We start from the raw sequence: 17,092 nt of genomic DNA on the forward strand, positions 1-17,092 counted from the left end.
GTTCGTGCACTTGATTTGACCCAATAAGAGCTTCGAGAATTAAAATAAAACTCAAAACAAGCTGTTGACAACTTCTGCACCAGCATACACAAAAATTCATTGCTTTAAACACATGGGATGTACCGTAAGAGAAAAATTAATGGAGGTAGTCATGTACAATTGCGCGGTAATACTCATGGATCCCACTGTACCTAAATTCTGCTATTCTTATTAACAGAATCTGTGTACTATAATAAGCTGATGCAAGGGCACCCACAAGGGGAAGCCATAGGGGCACTGGTCGACCCTGAGATATCTGGAGAAAGTTCATGAAATTCGAATGGTGAGATTATTGCAAAGAATATTCTTTTCTGCGATTTACAGAAATTACTGTGTAAGTTAAAACACACGTCCAACAAAATAATAAATGAGAGAACCTTTTCACCACAGGCATTAAAATTATGCTGACTGTCGTAACTAGGGGTGTGCTGGATCCCTAGGGTACGCAGATTTTCTTTCTTTGGAGGAGGGGATTGGAATTGTAAAGTTTGATGTTGCATAATTGCTTTCTACAGGAGGACAGGATACACTATAACATATTTTGTAATTGCTGTTTTTTAACATTAGTTTTGAAAGTTGTTCGAAGACAAAAATTGTAATCGGGTGTCATTTTAGGGGGGTTTGCCCTTACAACTTTTGATTATCCTCGAGTTCTTCAGAAAATTTTGATTTTCTCAAAATTTTGGCAAGGAAAGAAAGCAAGGCGAATCCAGCTTCCATGACGATAGTCATACCCATGAAATAATAGGACAGCGAATAAATAAAGGCCGTGTCCGAAAGGTGCATGACCGTACTTAAAGCGAGCATCCTCCGAGGATGGTCTTGGAATGCGGTCTTCAAGTCGTGGACTGGAAGTACACGTCTTTCGAATTGCACTTCGACTGCAGCACCAAATACGATCAGTAGATAAAACTGAGTACTCGTTGTTTTCCTCGCCGTTTAAACACTTGTTTTTCACAATAGAAATCACATAGCATTTTCAAATGCTCATACACATACATTTCCACACATTAGAAGAACTATAACCAACAACTTGCTGGGCCATAACGTTTATCTACCTGTGTCGCTGGCATTCTACCTCCGTGATTTTAAACAAATGAACAACGAGTGCGGAAATCACGTGACCTAGTCACCAACTATCTGCACTGCGAGCTGTGCACTTGCATGCTTCTGTTCTTGGCGCTTTCGAACTGTACTAAGTGGCGTCACTTCCGCCAAGACCATACTTGAAGTCTGAACTTTGTACCTTTCGGACTGCGCCAAAGATTATTATTATGGTAGTGGACTCAAGTATGAACTTGCCAACAATGGCAAAGTTTCAACTTCATGATTTGCAAAATGATAATAATAACAACAACAAAAAGAGCTAAAATATAAGTCTCCATGCCTGAAGGTCCCTATGACATTTTACTCTGACCCCTCTCCCACGCCCTCTACAAAAAATCCTGCGGTCATCTTTGGGCTGATGTAGTTGTACGAGGGTCACTATTTATATTTTGAGCCTAACAATGAAAAAACAGGAATTTGGCATTGAAAACTGCTTTAATGTTTTTCGAAGTATTCTCCTTTATGGTCAATACACTTTTGCATTCGTTCGAACCATTTGTCAAAGCAGTTTTTCCAATCTTCTTGAGACACCTCCATAATACGGTTTTTGAACGCATCAACAGCGTCTTCCGCCGACGAAAATCGTTGTCCACGCAATTTATTCTTGACATTCGGGAACAAGAAGAAGTCATTGGGTGCCAAATCAGGACTGTACGGCGGATGACCCATCAATTCGATTTTTTGACTGTTCATAAAGTCGGTTGTTGGACGAGATGTGTGACAGCTGGCATTGTCTTGATGAAGAATGATCCGACGGCGTTTGTGTGTTTTCCGTATTTGACCGAATACCTCTGGCAAACAAATTGTTGTGTACCATTCAGAGTTGACCGTTCTACGTTCCTCTAAAGGCACAGTTGCCACATGACCAGTTTTCCCGAAAAAACAGGCGACCATTTGTTTCGATGTGCTTCGAGCGCGAACAACTTTTGTTGGATTGGGTTCATCTTGAAACACCCATACAGTCGACTGCTGTTTACGTTCCGGCTCACATGCATATATCCATGATTCGTCACCTCTTACAATCTTATATACCTCTTTTGAAGCACCACGATTGTATTTATTGAGCATTTGTTTGCACCAATTGACGCGAGCGTCTTTTTGAGTTTTTGTCAAATTGTGTGGGATCCAACGAGAACATACCTTTCTCACAGCTAAATGATCATGTAATATTTTATATATGCTGGTGGAACTAATGCTTATGGTTGCCTCAATCTCACAGTATGTCACATGACGATCTTGCAGTATTAGGTTTTGCACAGCATCAATGTTTTCTTGAACAACAACTGATTTTGGACGACCTTCGCGAATCTAATAGGTGAGCGAATGGCGGCCACGATTAAGTTCGTTATACCAGCGTTTCACAGTGGCAAAGGATGGGGCTTCATCGCCAAATGTGGAAGTAAGTTGATCGATGCACTCTTGTCTTGATAATCCACGTCGAAAATCGTAAAAAATCATCGCACGAAAATGTTCACGAGTTAATTCCATTTTATTGTTGTCGCGCAATCTCCAAGGCAACATAAACAACACAAATGAAGCTATTGACAAAACATTTGAAGTACGTTATGGTCAATAATGCTAGACGATTCCGTGGAAACGTCAAATCGCGCCTAACTTCAATCAGTGTTGCCAAGGCTCAAAATATAAATAGTGGCCCTCGTACTTAACACTGTTCTTACAGTGGAGTTGCCGTGTCAAGCTGTGTCCATTCACAGTAAAGAACGGTTATTTTGACAAAATCCTGTTTCCCTGCTGGCTGCTTTGGGGAGGAGGGATTTTAAGGTTGGTTGTTTGACTGCAAGTTCCTTCGTATGTAAACGCGGCAACAGAGGGTCACTGCCATAAAGGCGGTCCCCGCGCCGGCTGAAACTGCGGCTTAACTTACATGGGGATGCTGAAAGGTTCGTACCTCGACGTAGAAGGAATGCACGTGGAATGATGAAACTTCGTAGTTACTCAACATACTCCCCTCGAAGCTCAATGCACTTTCTGGCCCGGTGCTCCAACTTTTGCAAATCACTTAAAAAAAAATCTGAAGTTTCTCCTCGCACCAATGCTCTGTGGCAGTAATCACCTCCTGATCTGAGGCAAAATGGCGTCCCTTCAGGTGTTCTTTGAGCTGAGGAAACAGAAAAGTAGTTTGATGTAGCCAGATCGGGGTAATAGGGTGGATGATCAAGACAGTAGCGTAGCCAGAAATTTCAAATGGGGGGGGGGGCAATGCTTGTTGGGAAAATACTTAACAAAGTTGCGCCTAAAATTAAGAAACATAGTGGCATGGCCAGGAATTTCAAAAGCGGGAAAGGTGGCGGGAGGATTTTGGGAACATAATTAAACAATTTGCCCCTAAACCTATATATGAAACATATTTTAAAATACAATACACATAATGCAATGAAATTTAAAATGAATTTAGACTCACCAAAGGTTATAAAACAAAATCCAGTCTCCGTCTTTGCAAAGTGAGTCTGTTGAGAACCTCCACCGACCAGACACTAACCGCATTCTCTTGTCTTCAAAACTCCGTTTCCCCAACTTTCCAAACCCAGGAAAAACCTAGGGCAGTAAGATTTCCTGTTAATGTAGTAAATACCGAGGCCAGCTGACCGTGTAATTCTACCCACCTTCCTTCCATGCACTGTGACCACTCCAGCCATTCCATAAACAGGGATGCTATGACCAAGCATCCAAGTGTCAACTCGCAATGTATCGATGCCCAAATTTCAGTTTAACTATGAGACTTTGTCCTCGGACAATTAACGGAATATAAAGAGAAAAAGCATGTAATGTGTCGCACTCGTACTCGGTCGTCTATCTCTAATTTAAAATCGAAAGTTTTATTGAAAATGTGGGGGGCTTGAGCCGGGTGAGCCCACCGCCGTGCCTACGCCACTGGATCAAGACACTGAAAGCCCAGGTCTCGCAATTTCTGCTGTGTTGCTGCTGCTCGATGGGCAGGGGCATTGTCAGGAGGTGATTACTGCCATAATTTGTTTGCAGTGGAAATTGAAAATGCAGACAGCAACTATTACATCCATTCATCTTGTTTATGAGCCGAAGTCTAGGTAGAAGATCGAAGATTCTCTAGACTTTAGAAAGTTCACTGCCCCTTCCACATCTGCGTCAAAGGTCGACAGCTCCCAATTTTTGGGAACGAAGGAGAGTTTTATTACTTCGGGCAGGGGTGGAATGTACTGTAGGCACCATGAATATTGTGTATTTTTCCTTGTATGATATAAGTATCTGCATCATCAAAAGTAGTATGGAGTGTGTAGTAAGGGTTGATGCCAACTTCACGAGATGTTTTAGAAGATATAGAAAAAAACTGTAGTATTTGCATATTTCTAAATTTTATGTTTTACATTAACTTGATGACCCCTTCCCCACACACACACGTAATTTACCTTCATTTAATACTGTTAAACTTTCGAAAATGGACTTGGTCTACAAAGCTCCCCCTGATAACCCGTGAGCCCCCCCTGGAAATCAGTTCTAGCTACGAACCTGCTGAGCATTGGTGCGAGGAGAAAAGTGGTTTGCAAAAGTTGGAGCACCGGGCCAGAAAGTGCATTGAGCTTCGAGGGGAGTGTGTTGGGTAACTACGAAGTTTCATCACTCCAAGTGCATTCCTTGTACGCCGGGCTACGAACTTTTCAGCATCCCCTCGTATAATTGTTACCACATGGTACTTGCTTGTTGACACATAGTTATTCTATGATCAAGGATGTATTTAGTGGGAGGATCCAGGGGGTCCGAACCCCCAACCCGATAGATTTACTAAGTTCATAAAAATAAATAACGAAAATAATGGAATAATAAAATAACTTAAATTAATTAAGGAAAATATACTTCCTTTTAATCGAGGGTTATTTATTTCTACCGAACTTATTTATGCAAGGATTATATTGGGATCATAAGACTTTATTTATGCAACATATACATATTACTACTTATTTATTTATTGATAACATTTCAGATTCAGCACGCTACCATTTTCCACTGAAATCAGTAACAGTGAAAAGAACAAAAATAAAAATAGCACAATAAGACAAAATATTAATATAAATAAGTCAAGTCAGCACAATTAAATATTATTTAGCAACATATGTTTTGATGGTTGACCGAAAGGCGTACTCTGTGGAAAATACATCAGGACTTGATGGGAGGTCGTTATATTGAGTGGGAAGTCTGTGGAAGAGCGATCTTTTTTTAATTTCCAGTCTAGGCTTTTTGGTGTAAAATAGATTTGTGTTGCGTGTTGAGCGCATAGGTACTCGAAAGTGGAATTCCTGGAGGAGCGTGTTGCAACGGATTTTGCCATTGACAATTTTGTAAATATACCTAAAATCATTCAGTAAACGGCGCTGATAGGGAGTCTGTAAGTTTAGAAAGGACAGGAGATGTGGTGTTGGAAAGTTGAGTAATGAGGGAACCCTGTAAGGAACTATAGCAAGGAGAAAGTTAAGAGCAGAATCGATTCTGGAGAGCTGAGTGGGACATGCCATGAACCAGACGGGAGAGCAGTATTCTATTATTGGGAAAATGAATGATTTGAAGTACAAGGTGAGGGCTGAGATGTCACTAATTTCGGTGAAACGATTCAGTAAACCTAAGAGACGCATAGCCTCTTTTGTCGTGCCTGTAATATGTTCTTCAAATCTGAGTTTTTGGTCGAAAACAATGCCTAGGTCTGCTTTGATGTTATTGCCAAAGATGGAGTAAGATGACTTTAAAAGATTCTTTTTGAGAGAGATGGTGAGAGTACTATATTTTTCAGGATTTAATGAAAGTTTCCATGTCAGGCACCATGAAAAAGACGTTGTTATGTCATTCTGAAGAAGATGAGTATCGTTGGAAGTGGAAATTTCTCTAAAAATTTTAGTTATCTGCGAGAAGAAGGTAATTAATAGAAGCGGCTGTGAGGTCGTCGGTAAGCTCATCGACGAATAATATGAACAAAAGTAAATATAACATTCGGTAATATTGGCAATCATGCACGGGAGTTTCAAGATCACTTGTCATTTAAGCCAGGCACGTATCAATATGTAGCAATGCGAGTGAATAGAATGCCTCCTGTATTGCGGTGGGACTGAAGAGCTACGCATGTTAAAATAATTTAGGAGTGATGTGTTCTCCACAGACGACAAGATTCTGTTTCGCAAGTTGTGTGAAACCGGGGTAGAATATTCGAAGAGATCTTCAGTATTGCAGAATTTATACACTGCGCAACATCAAAATCTGTCTAAAAAGTTGTTTCTGTACTGATTGCCTAGATTTAGCAGAGGTGTAACAAACTTCCAATTATGCTTTAGGTTCCACAAAGGTGTAAATCTGACATAATAGTTTATTGAACTTAGGATAATTGCACGATATTTTCAGTATTTTCCCACTACAGTCTTCGGTTAAAAGTATTCTGAGTTAATTTAAACCCCCGTCCTAGCCGATCTTTCCTGGAAGATACTGACATCCCGTATAATGAGAAATTCGAAAGTACTGTTGTGGGTATTATTGGCTTTACTGGGAATATTTCTGCATTTTTCTGACATATTTTTAATTTTTCATGACATATTTTTCACTTTTTATGACATGACTACATACATATTTCACATATTTATAGGACAAAGTCCCGGGCCCTGCTTCTTAGAGCTCCAATTTGATACTTGTCAGTATTCCAAAGTAATTGAGGATATGGGCTTATGACATTATGCTGTGTGTTTTATAAATTTATACAATATTGTTCAAAAGTTGGAGGCACTGTTCCTAACCATAGTTTAAGATATACTTACTCTTTGAAGCGATAAATGTCTCTTCTTAGTTTAGTTCCAAAACTTTCAATACGTTTAAGTAATTTGCTTAGTCAGAAACGTGTTGGAAAGTAATACATCGAAATTGACGTTCCTGGTGTGAAATCTATCAACAATGAACGCAACTGTAAACCTTTATATTGCTTTGTGATTTTACGAAGACACATGCTAATAGAATAATCACAAAAGAATCTTTGAAGCCTGTCCTTCAAAGTGAACAAACCATTCACGAAACCTTCTTTGATATCCGATATCTGAGAATTCAGCTGATTTCGTAACTCATGGCGTGCCTATGACCGTGGGTTGGGTTAAAAAAAACAGGATGATGCAATTTTAATAGTTATGATGCAATCCATATCAAAGTGCTCCTGAATCTCAACTTTTAAAATTAAATGTGCTTAGGGTGACCAGACATACTCTTTTTAAGAGTATTATACTCTTTTAGAGGTTCATACACTCTATACTCTTTTCATTTTGCCAAAATCCCCAAATATACTGTTTTCCTTGCTATTTAATTTGATTCATTATTTTACGCGTAAATATGCTTTAAAATCCACAGAACGGAAAACGTCAAGATGCCAACAAACTGAGGTCTTGACTCAAGAATTTCCTATGAGTCATTTTCATATTCCATCAACAATCAAAACATATTTCAAATTCATTGGAATTTAATGATAATGATATTTTTGACACTTACTGTGCAATTTCAAAAGCCGTTGAAAAACATCTTGAAGATTGGGGAGGGGGGACAAAAGAAACAATGATGGGTAAGTGGAGGTCAGTGTATAAGATTTACTACAGGCTGGGTAAAATTTAAAAATGATTGTGCCTCTTATAAAATTCTTGTTTACTCTGCCTGGTACAAATGTTGATTGTGAAAGACTCTTCAGTGTTATTAAAGTTTATTGGCGAGAGGGAAAAAGTACAGTTGAACAAGTAATGAAAGTGAAATTCAATGTGGACATGACCTGTGAAGAGTTTGGACCGGCAATAAAGGACGAATTAAACATACTCAAGAAAGCAAAATCATCCCATAAGTATGAAGGATGTTGCCCATTACTGAGTAAGTATTTGTAATTAGCTAATTACATTAGACCCACAAGTAATTTGAATCTGTAGAGTGTAGATCTATTTTATAGGGGCTATAATAGAAGCAATAACAAATAGCCACCATCAGGGGTGCTGACTTGTCAAAATTATTGGGGGGGGAGCTCTGATCACTGAAATAAATTAATGAATGACTCCCTCCCTCCCTTTTTTAAGTTTTGGCCTCAGTAGTGTTCGGAATCTCCTAAAAGCCCAATAAATTCCTCAAAAATATTAAATTTTTCAATTACTGTTCGAATGCAAAATGTCAATTGTTAACGGATGGATATATCACAAGTTTCGTCAACCATAATAGCAAAATATTCCCGATTTTTAATATCTGCTACCACGAAGCGCAAAACAGATCTCCCTAATATATCAATGATCTCGTTCTGAATATCATGTGAGACCCATTTGTAGCCCGAACGTTTCATCCACTCTCCTAGTTCATGCACATCTTTTGAAACTTTTTTTAGTAAAAATGTTAACAATACTCATAATTATATAGGTTAGTATATAGTAATAATTCATGTGTTTTGCTGTCTCTGGTCATAGCCCCCCCCCAAAGTTGATGGTTTAGCAGTCTCAGCTCACCCCCCCCCCCCATAAAGTTGATGGTCTAGAACATTTCAAATGTGTATTTAAAGTTAAGTTCATGTGGCACAATTCAGAGTAAACTTTACAAGAGAAGCAAAATAATACATTAGATCCTCTTAAGCAAAATTATTTAGGGGGCTCTGTCACCACATCGTTAACATTGGGGGGGGGGGCGGCTCAAGCCCCCACAAGCACCATGGAGTCGGCGCCTATGGCCACCATTATTTTCGTTTTGTTTTTGTTTTGTGAATGCACACCTTAAATCTATAGACTATACTCTTTTTGGTCAACAAATATCTGGTCACCCTAAATGTGCTGTAACTTTATTCTATCTTGTGAGTGACCAATCTAAAATTATCATTTCGATAAAAATTCAAGTATTATACATAATTAAGTTAGAAAGTATTTTACATGGGCCAATCCATGAGTTCCGGGTGTGACACTCACACGCTTCAAATCCAAATATTTTGTGAACAAAAACATTGAGCTCATCCATAGCATTACTATAGTTTCAGAATGATGACATTGTTTTTGTCCTCAAGAGTGAGCTCTGTGAACAACGTTGTTTTTGGGCAATTCAAGAATAGCAGGAGTTCCGGGTGTGACTCACACGGTCGTAAAAGCTTCACCTACCGCCACACAACTTGAAAACTCTGTGTATTTTTATAACTTTTTAATCCATCATATTTTTTTATTTATTATGTAGCTTGTAACCTTTCATGTCATGTATTTTATTCCAGTGAAAACATTTTTATTTTTACTGTTAATATTTTTTTAAAAAAAAGTTCCGGGTGTGACCACTCAAAGTTCCAGGTGTGCCCTATGTGAATATCTCATTAATTAACTTTAGTTAATACCATGTTATTCACTTTAACTTAACAATATCATAGGGGAAAAGAACCTCCTCAACTCATAAATTTTAATAATAACCAAATTTATTTGTGAAAATTACAAATTTATTGAGCATTGCTTATACACTCAAGTCTTAATATAAGAAGACAACCTTTATCACATTTTCCACTTTTCTTTGTTAATCTGGACTCTTAAAGCCATTCAAGGACATGTAAACATTAAATTAGTAACTATTTAGTGTCCCGCCCTAAAGTAAAGCTAAAACTTAAGTTTAATGCTGTTTAAATAGTATTTGGACTAATTTTACTTTCTGAAGTGTTATGGATTGGCCCAGATATTGTTCGTTTAACTTTTTGATTTAATTTTGTTTTTTATTGTATCCCACCCGTGACACCAAAAAATAATTATTTTTTCCTTTAACTGTTACATTTCTCCCTCAACTCCACTAGAATATTCAAAAGTCAATTCCGTTCTAACAGTTAAAGGAAACATTGTTTTTTGGTGTCACGGCATAGTGGTCCAGATGCATGGAAAACCTGGTAAAAATTCATAAAAAATGAAGTCTATGATCTCAGAATGCAGATTTTTTTCACATATTCTATCACCTTAGGGAAGGAACACAATATTGGACAGTATTATGATGCTTTAATGCCAATTCATTATCAGCATCAGCCAGTGACTGGAGGGGACGTTTAAGGAAGTCTAATACATCGTTTTGAAGTGTCTATCTCAGACTGCTCTGTGGGGATGACTGGATTTAAGGAGTCGAAGGATAACATTCATCATCTTTTTACCCTCCCGAAAATTGGTCCAGGTATGATGCTACGGATAATAGTTCTTTATATGCTTGTTTCCGGCATCTTAAGCAGCCGAAATAATTGCTGGACAAGTATCTTGTGAATGGAAGCTGGCATGTTGATAGAGCGAGAAGTGCAGCTCAATTTTCTGCTTGGTCCCCATCTCAAATTTCACGTCTAGGCCTACTCCATAAGATAGTGAGAGCCGTGGTTTCATTTTTAATTGAAGCCTGATCGGACAGCAAAATTTGTCGTTGAAAGTCAAATATTTTTTCAAATAGCAACTTTTTCAAGTTTCTTACATTCATAGTGTATCTTAAGCTGCACAAGGGATGTGAAGAAATTGTCTGTGTCTTGAAATCCCTCTTCTTTGGCTCTCTGCTTAATTGAAATTGCCGAGATGTCCATCCCAACCCAACTTAAGCAGCGTTATGATCTCGCACATCCAATTGCATTTTACGACTTTTTTTTTGAAAAGGGGCAACAACGGGCAAAAATTACTTTTGGATCCTGAAACTAGAAACATTATTCTAACATAAGATGGTTGAATCTTAACTTGAGCTTGTTTGAGTCGTTTTGTAACTCAACGAGAAGTATTGAAAAAGAAGAAATCTGTGGCTAACTTGAGTTCCGGTACATTAACAACTTAATACTTGATTAAACCAGATGACCAAAGTATCTCCTGATAACTAAAGCTTAAAACTAACAAAAATAAGTTTCAAACCGCAATTGGCATCCGATAAATATTTATAAAGACGCAAAACTAACTACGTGGAAAAGTCATTTCTGCAACAAACATCATAGCCACACTTCAAGGGTTGCTAGCCAACTGAGAGCGACACTTATTGTGTAACGTCAGGTAGTTTTCAATAGAATGGACCGTTTACTCTAGAATTATAAGGGTACCAAACCTACTTTCACAATTTCAATTTGGAGATTTTGGCATAGGCGGAGTTCTGGAGGGGCCTAGCCCCCAACTTAAAAGAGACTAAAAAAAAACCACATGATTAAGTTTAGCTATACATTTTTGTTATGAACCATACCGCAAATCTTGACGTTTGGCATGATGGCATGTGTGGTAATTGCACCGCAATAGCGGGTCTTAGACGATTTGATTGATGTATACAGTTTGAAGAAAGAAAAATGTAAAATTACTTTGTGTTGAGTCAACAGTTACTGCTGAGGCATCAAAATAACTTTTCAATTTAATTTTTCTAAAATTTATGAAACTTACTATTGTACCGTAACTTTTTTAAAGTAATACGAGTATTGAATCAATAAAAAAATAATAAAATGCAAAATGCAATAATCGTACTGTTTTGCTTCTTTTAAAACTGACAATCAATATACTAACTAATATGTGTTTACTTAAGCGAGGAAATTTAATATTTTCAAATCTAAAAGGCCTAAAACGCAGTGTTTTGAAGTTGTTGTTTTTAATTTCCGGGGAAAGGCCTCCGCACCCCTTATAAACTAGGGGATATTCAATACCTGAGGGTTATTGAATATCCCCTAGTTTATAATATCATATGCTTCTCCCAGAGTCTGGCACGCCCAAAGCAAAAGCTCAAACTCCGCCCATGGATTTTGGCCAGGTTTTGCAGTCACTTGGACCACTGTGCACGGGTGGGACACGATAGAAAACAAAAGAAAATCAAAAAGTTAAACGAACAATCTGTAAAATACCTTCTACTTTTTAACTTCATTATGTATGATATTTGAATTTATATCCAAATTGTTCACTCAGAAAATAGAATAAAAGTTACAGCATTGCATTTAAGTTTAAAAATTGAGATTCAGGGGCACATTGACAAGGAGGAATGCCCCAAATATATTTATAAAGTATTCAAATTTATGTAAAAAACGGTCGCGGTTTTTTTCTTCAAATTAGCAGACAGACCGTTTAACGGTAGAACGTCGTGACTTTTACGATAACTTCTAACAGTGTATAATTCAATTATCAATACGCATATTGAGGATGAAATGAACAGGAAGTTTCCGGAACTACTTTGATCTTGCCGAAAGCGACTCTCACAGAGAATATACAAAGCGGAAGTGTAGCAAGTGAACATTTATAAATAGATAATACGGTTTTGTTTCATAAACTTGAAGCTCCTTTGTGATTTCTCAATCAGTATATTTGATCCAACATTCGATATTCACAAAGCAAATCAAAGGATTCTTTTAAAAGAAGAAGAAACGAGTCCACAGAATCATCAACGAAGTTGCAAAATTTACCAGGGAGGATCAAATAAAGATATATTTGTAACAGTGTTGGCAACTTCTTATGAATTTTGAGGCAAGAAAGTGAATATATTTGAATGCACAGTAATATTTTCCTTAAATTATTATTTTACTGTTTCATATAGTTTATACGGGTATTTGAGTCGCAGTGGCCCAGTCGTTAAGGCGTCTGACTACCACGCGGGAAATCCCGGCTTCGATTCCTGCGGTGCGGTGCGGTGCGGAGAAGGTTTCAAACAACGTCAAGATGAACAGAAACGGACCAATCTTGACAACCTGATGTTCAAGATAAGTGGTGTGATTCACACGAGCACCGTCAGAAGGCAATTCTCGGATTCAAATAGAATTACCAGACGACAAACTTTAAAAAAGAGGACATTTTTAGAGTTCACAAAAGATTTTTACAGAAGTGTTATACTAATGCTGAATTCTCATGTCATGAAACTCAAATCAAACGAAGTCTCGCATATTCTTGCCTATTGTTAGAAACTTGGTAGATGTCGCAAATGCTTTGAAATCAAAACCTCATGGGACGCGGCGGCGACAATATGGATTGAATTGGTGTTTTAAGTCCATTTTATGCACAGTAAGTCTAATCGGGACTGGACCTAAAGTTTAAAGACTATGTGCCTCCAACGGGAATCGAACCCGGGACCCCTTCATTACAAGACGACGACGCTACCATTGCGCCATCGGGGAGGCCCTAGGCGGCGACAACAGAAGAGACGCAAAAGCCCAACAATTTTTGTTTGTTGGAAGAAAATTTTCTTGTCTTTGCGCTTGCAATTGAGAGTGTTGTATTTCCGTACTTTGAAATTGATCACGGAAACAATATTAACAATTATTTACAAATATAAAATTGTGTTATGAATCTTGAGGTTGAAGTAATTGTCTACTATACGCCAAGAAAGAGGACATTTTCCCATTTTCCTAAAAACCCTCCAGGACCATTTTTAGGGCCTGAATAAGAGGTTATGTTCGGGTAAAAGAGAACGTCTGGTAATAGCAGCCAAATTAGGAAAAATAAAGAAACTAATTCAAAAGCTGAAATTTAGTATACAACTTTCTTATAGCATTAATAATATCATATCAAAAGTCCCAGGCGATCACCCATACACTAAGTCCGCCATATTGAAAAATGGCGGACAAATTCAAGTTTCCACGAAATAAAGAAACTAATTGATATTAGCTTGGTGTTTTATATATATATCTTTCTTATAACACTAGTAACATCGTTTTGACAAATGGATTTGGTATGTAAGGTATGACAACATTCCATAACATTCTCCGTCTCATCAGGCGGGCTATGTTTTACGTGTCTCGTTCTGTTCACAAACTAAATCAGATTGTCAGAATCGTAATGTACACCTCTAGGTAACATCCCATCTGTGATCACAAATCTGTTCCAAAAACTGTGGTGGAGAATGCAGTTCCATGCAAGCAGGGTTAAGATGTCCGTGCCCTTTGCCAAGGTGTGTCCTGCACGAAATCCACTCCTTTTTATTCATGACAACGATGAAAGCGGCGACCTCTTTGATTAAATATGTCCTTTGTGGTGTGTTACCTACAGGTGTACATTACGATTGTAGCAACTTTAATTTAGTTTGTGAACAGAACGAGACACACGAAAATAGCCCCCTGATGAGACGCAAAATGTTACTTGTAACGACCCTGCGAGGTCGCCACATTTAACAGCCCTGCGAAGTCGCAGTATTGTGTTTTGTTGGGAAGGTATGGATGAATAATGCATGCTAAATGTTTAAATGTGTTAACGGATCCACCTCTACGGTTATTAGTTTCGCTTATTTTTATTTGACCCTACGTGGTCGCTGTATTCTGTAAATGTTAACGGGTCCACCTCTACGTTGATGAACTTAGCTCAGGATTAGATCCTGCGTGGACGTTGTATTTGGTAAATGTTATCAATTATTGGGACATGATAATTAAAGGTCAAAAACCAGAAAAGTGGAATGTGAAATGGAAAAAAATGTAAATTAGCTCAGCGAGAAGCACTCTTTGAAATCAGTAAGTACTTGGCAGAAAGGCCTGGAGTTCAAATTCTGAGTACAGTGTGAATGTTTTATGACATGAGATGGTTAGCCATTTTTATTGTCATTTATACTGTTCAATTTGTTGATGCAAGTGAGTGGTAAGGGTAAAGGTAAAGACACTTGAGTAAGTGTGCTAAAGGACATCTTTGTGATACGATTATAATAAACTGTTACATATATATGTATAAACCTGGTTTAGTCTTTCTTTACACCTAGCAAGCCCTGAGATATTTCTGAGTCCTTGTACTACCACTGAATCAGTTAGCACATATGGGTAACTTTTGCCGACCATCCAACTGCAGTGTTTAGCGTGTTGAACGCAGCCAGTACCAGTACTCCTGCGCCGTGGTGCTGAGCACTGCGTGGGTGGACGTTGCATAAAGTTTTGGCGTCTCAACGTGGGGCCCGAGAGATTGTAAAGACTGAAACCAGCAAGCCAGTGGGAGCCTTTTAGCTACAAGGACTAGAAAGGGCTCATAAGTGTCGTGTTAGTGTTCTTCCAAAGAATTCACGAAGGTGAAGATATAGTGTCGGTAGTGGAAGAAACCATAGACGGTGTGCCAAAATGGAAAGGGACGCGTCAAGTATGAGCTTAAGAAGCAGAGGGAGGAAAACCGTAGATGAAGAAACTGGGTTCGGATGCTGTGAGGATACCGGAGGAGAGATGGAGTCTTTCCAGTGTTGCCAATGTCTACAGAAGTTTCATTGGAAATGTGAGGGGCAAGAAGAGACCTCAGTCTCCACTGCAGAGTCCAGATGCAAGACTTGCTCATCGGTACCCTTGATGGTTTTAGGACAAGAACCAAGTGCTCCTAGTACGACCCCATCAGACCATTGGTTATTAGAATGGCTGGTGAGAGATAAAGAAGAGAGAAAGAAAGAAAAAGCGGAGGAGGAGAAGCAGAGAAAGAAAGATATGGCTCAATTAGAGAAAGCTAGAAAGAAAGAGAAAGCAGAAGAAGAAGCTAAAAGAAAACTAGAGACACAAGAATTTAGGTCGCTAATAGAGTCTCTAGAAGAGAAGAGAGAAATGGAAAAACGTGAAGCAGAAGAGAAAAGAGAAATGGAAAAACGTGAAGCAGAAGAGAAAAGAGAAATGGAAAAACGAGAAGCAGAAGAGAAAAGAGAAATGGAAAAACGAGAAGCAGAAGAGAAGAGAGAAAGAGAATTAGAAACTCTCCATGCCTTAGTTCAAGGTCAAGAAGAGAGGAGACAGCAAGAAGCTGAAAGAAGCAGAACAGAGATGCGAACACTTTTCTCCCAACATAAGACAGACCAGTTAGAAAGTCTTAGGGAGGAATTAGATAAAATTAGAATCTCTTGTCAGCTGGAAGTAGTGAAAGTAGTGGAAGAACAATTAGAACCTTTAGCTGTCTGGCGTGGTGAAATGGAGCAAGAGCAGGAACAAATGAAGAAAAATTTAGAGGTCTGTCTGCAATTGGTAGCTCAGTCTACGACGGAAAATGGAAGTGAAGAACCAGAGAGAGTTAAGCAGATAGAAGCATCTATAGAAACCATAAGTTCAGCAGTAAAGACTCTGAGTGAGCAGACCATAGTTATGGAGAAGGCGGTCCAAGAACAGAAAGTAGCTGCAGAAACGATGGCTAAAGCAACCTGCGAAAAGGTGAACTCTCTTCGCGGAGAGACACAGAAATTGGAGGTATCTCTTCGGCAAGAAATACATGAGCAGACTGGGTCTATAGTCAGAAGAGTAGGCGAACTGCAAGATAAAATTGAACGGTTGCAGCTACAACCGGGAGTGCCTTCTGATGTTCTCCCAGATTCCATTGAACGAAATAGAAGTCTGAATCCTGAAGCAGCCTCTTATGAACCTCCTAGAGTGGTGCAGAATCCTTTCTATATGGGAACCATTCAATCGGATAAGCGTAAGCGGCCTAGAGAAGCAGATAGTTCCGGCGGGACATCTCCTCGGCGAAGAACCGAATTTAAGATGCCTAGAATGTCTGACATCGCACACATCCCCAAGTTCAAGGGTGATATCGAAGCTCAGTCAGCTGAGAAATATCTTCGTGAGCTCAATGTAAGCTTCGAGCTCATGCAAGTGCCTGACAATTACAGACTCGAATTGCTACCTAGAGTATTCACAGGTAAAGCTGAACATTGGCTGGCAGGTAACATAGACAGTTTTGTTAGCTATGCTGATTTCTGCATAAAGTTTAAAGAAGAGTTTGCCTCCGAGAAGGCTAAGCAGAGACAATTAACCGCAGTAAGAAATAGAAGATATTCCCGTCCAGTACATGAAAATATGGAGAGCTTCGCTTGGAGCATTTACGCCGCCTATAGGAATCTAAGTGACAACTTCAGCGAGAGCGAGGTGCTGAATTTAATCATTGGTCAGTTACCTTATAGAACTCGAAATCTCTGCCTTGCACACTCTCCCAGAACAGTCGACGAATTGACCAGTTTCCTCAAGGACTTTGAAATATATGATGACCCCGACTTCTGGAGAAATAAAGAGGACTTCAAAGGTAGAGAACTTCCCCATAAGAATTTC

This window comes from Lepisma saccharinum, chromosome 13 (genome assembly GCF_977018435.1).
Source record: "Lepisma saccharinum chromosome 13, izLepSacc3.1, whole genome shotgun sequence".
Lineage (NCBI taxonomy): Eukaryota > Metazoa > Arthropoda > Insecta > Zygentoma > Lepismatidae > Lepisma > Lepisma saccharinum.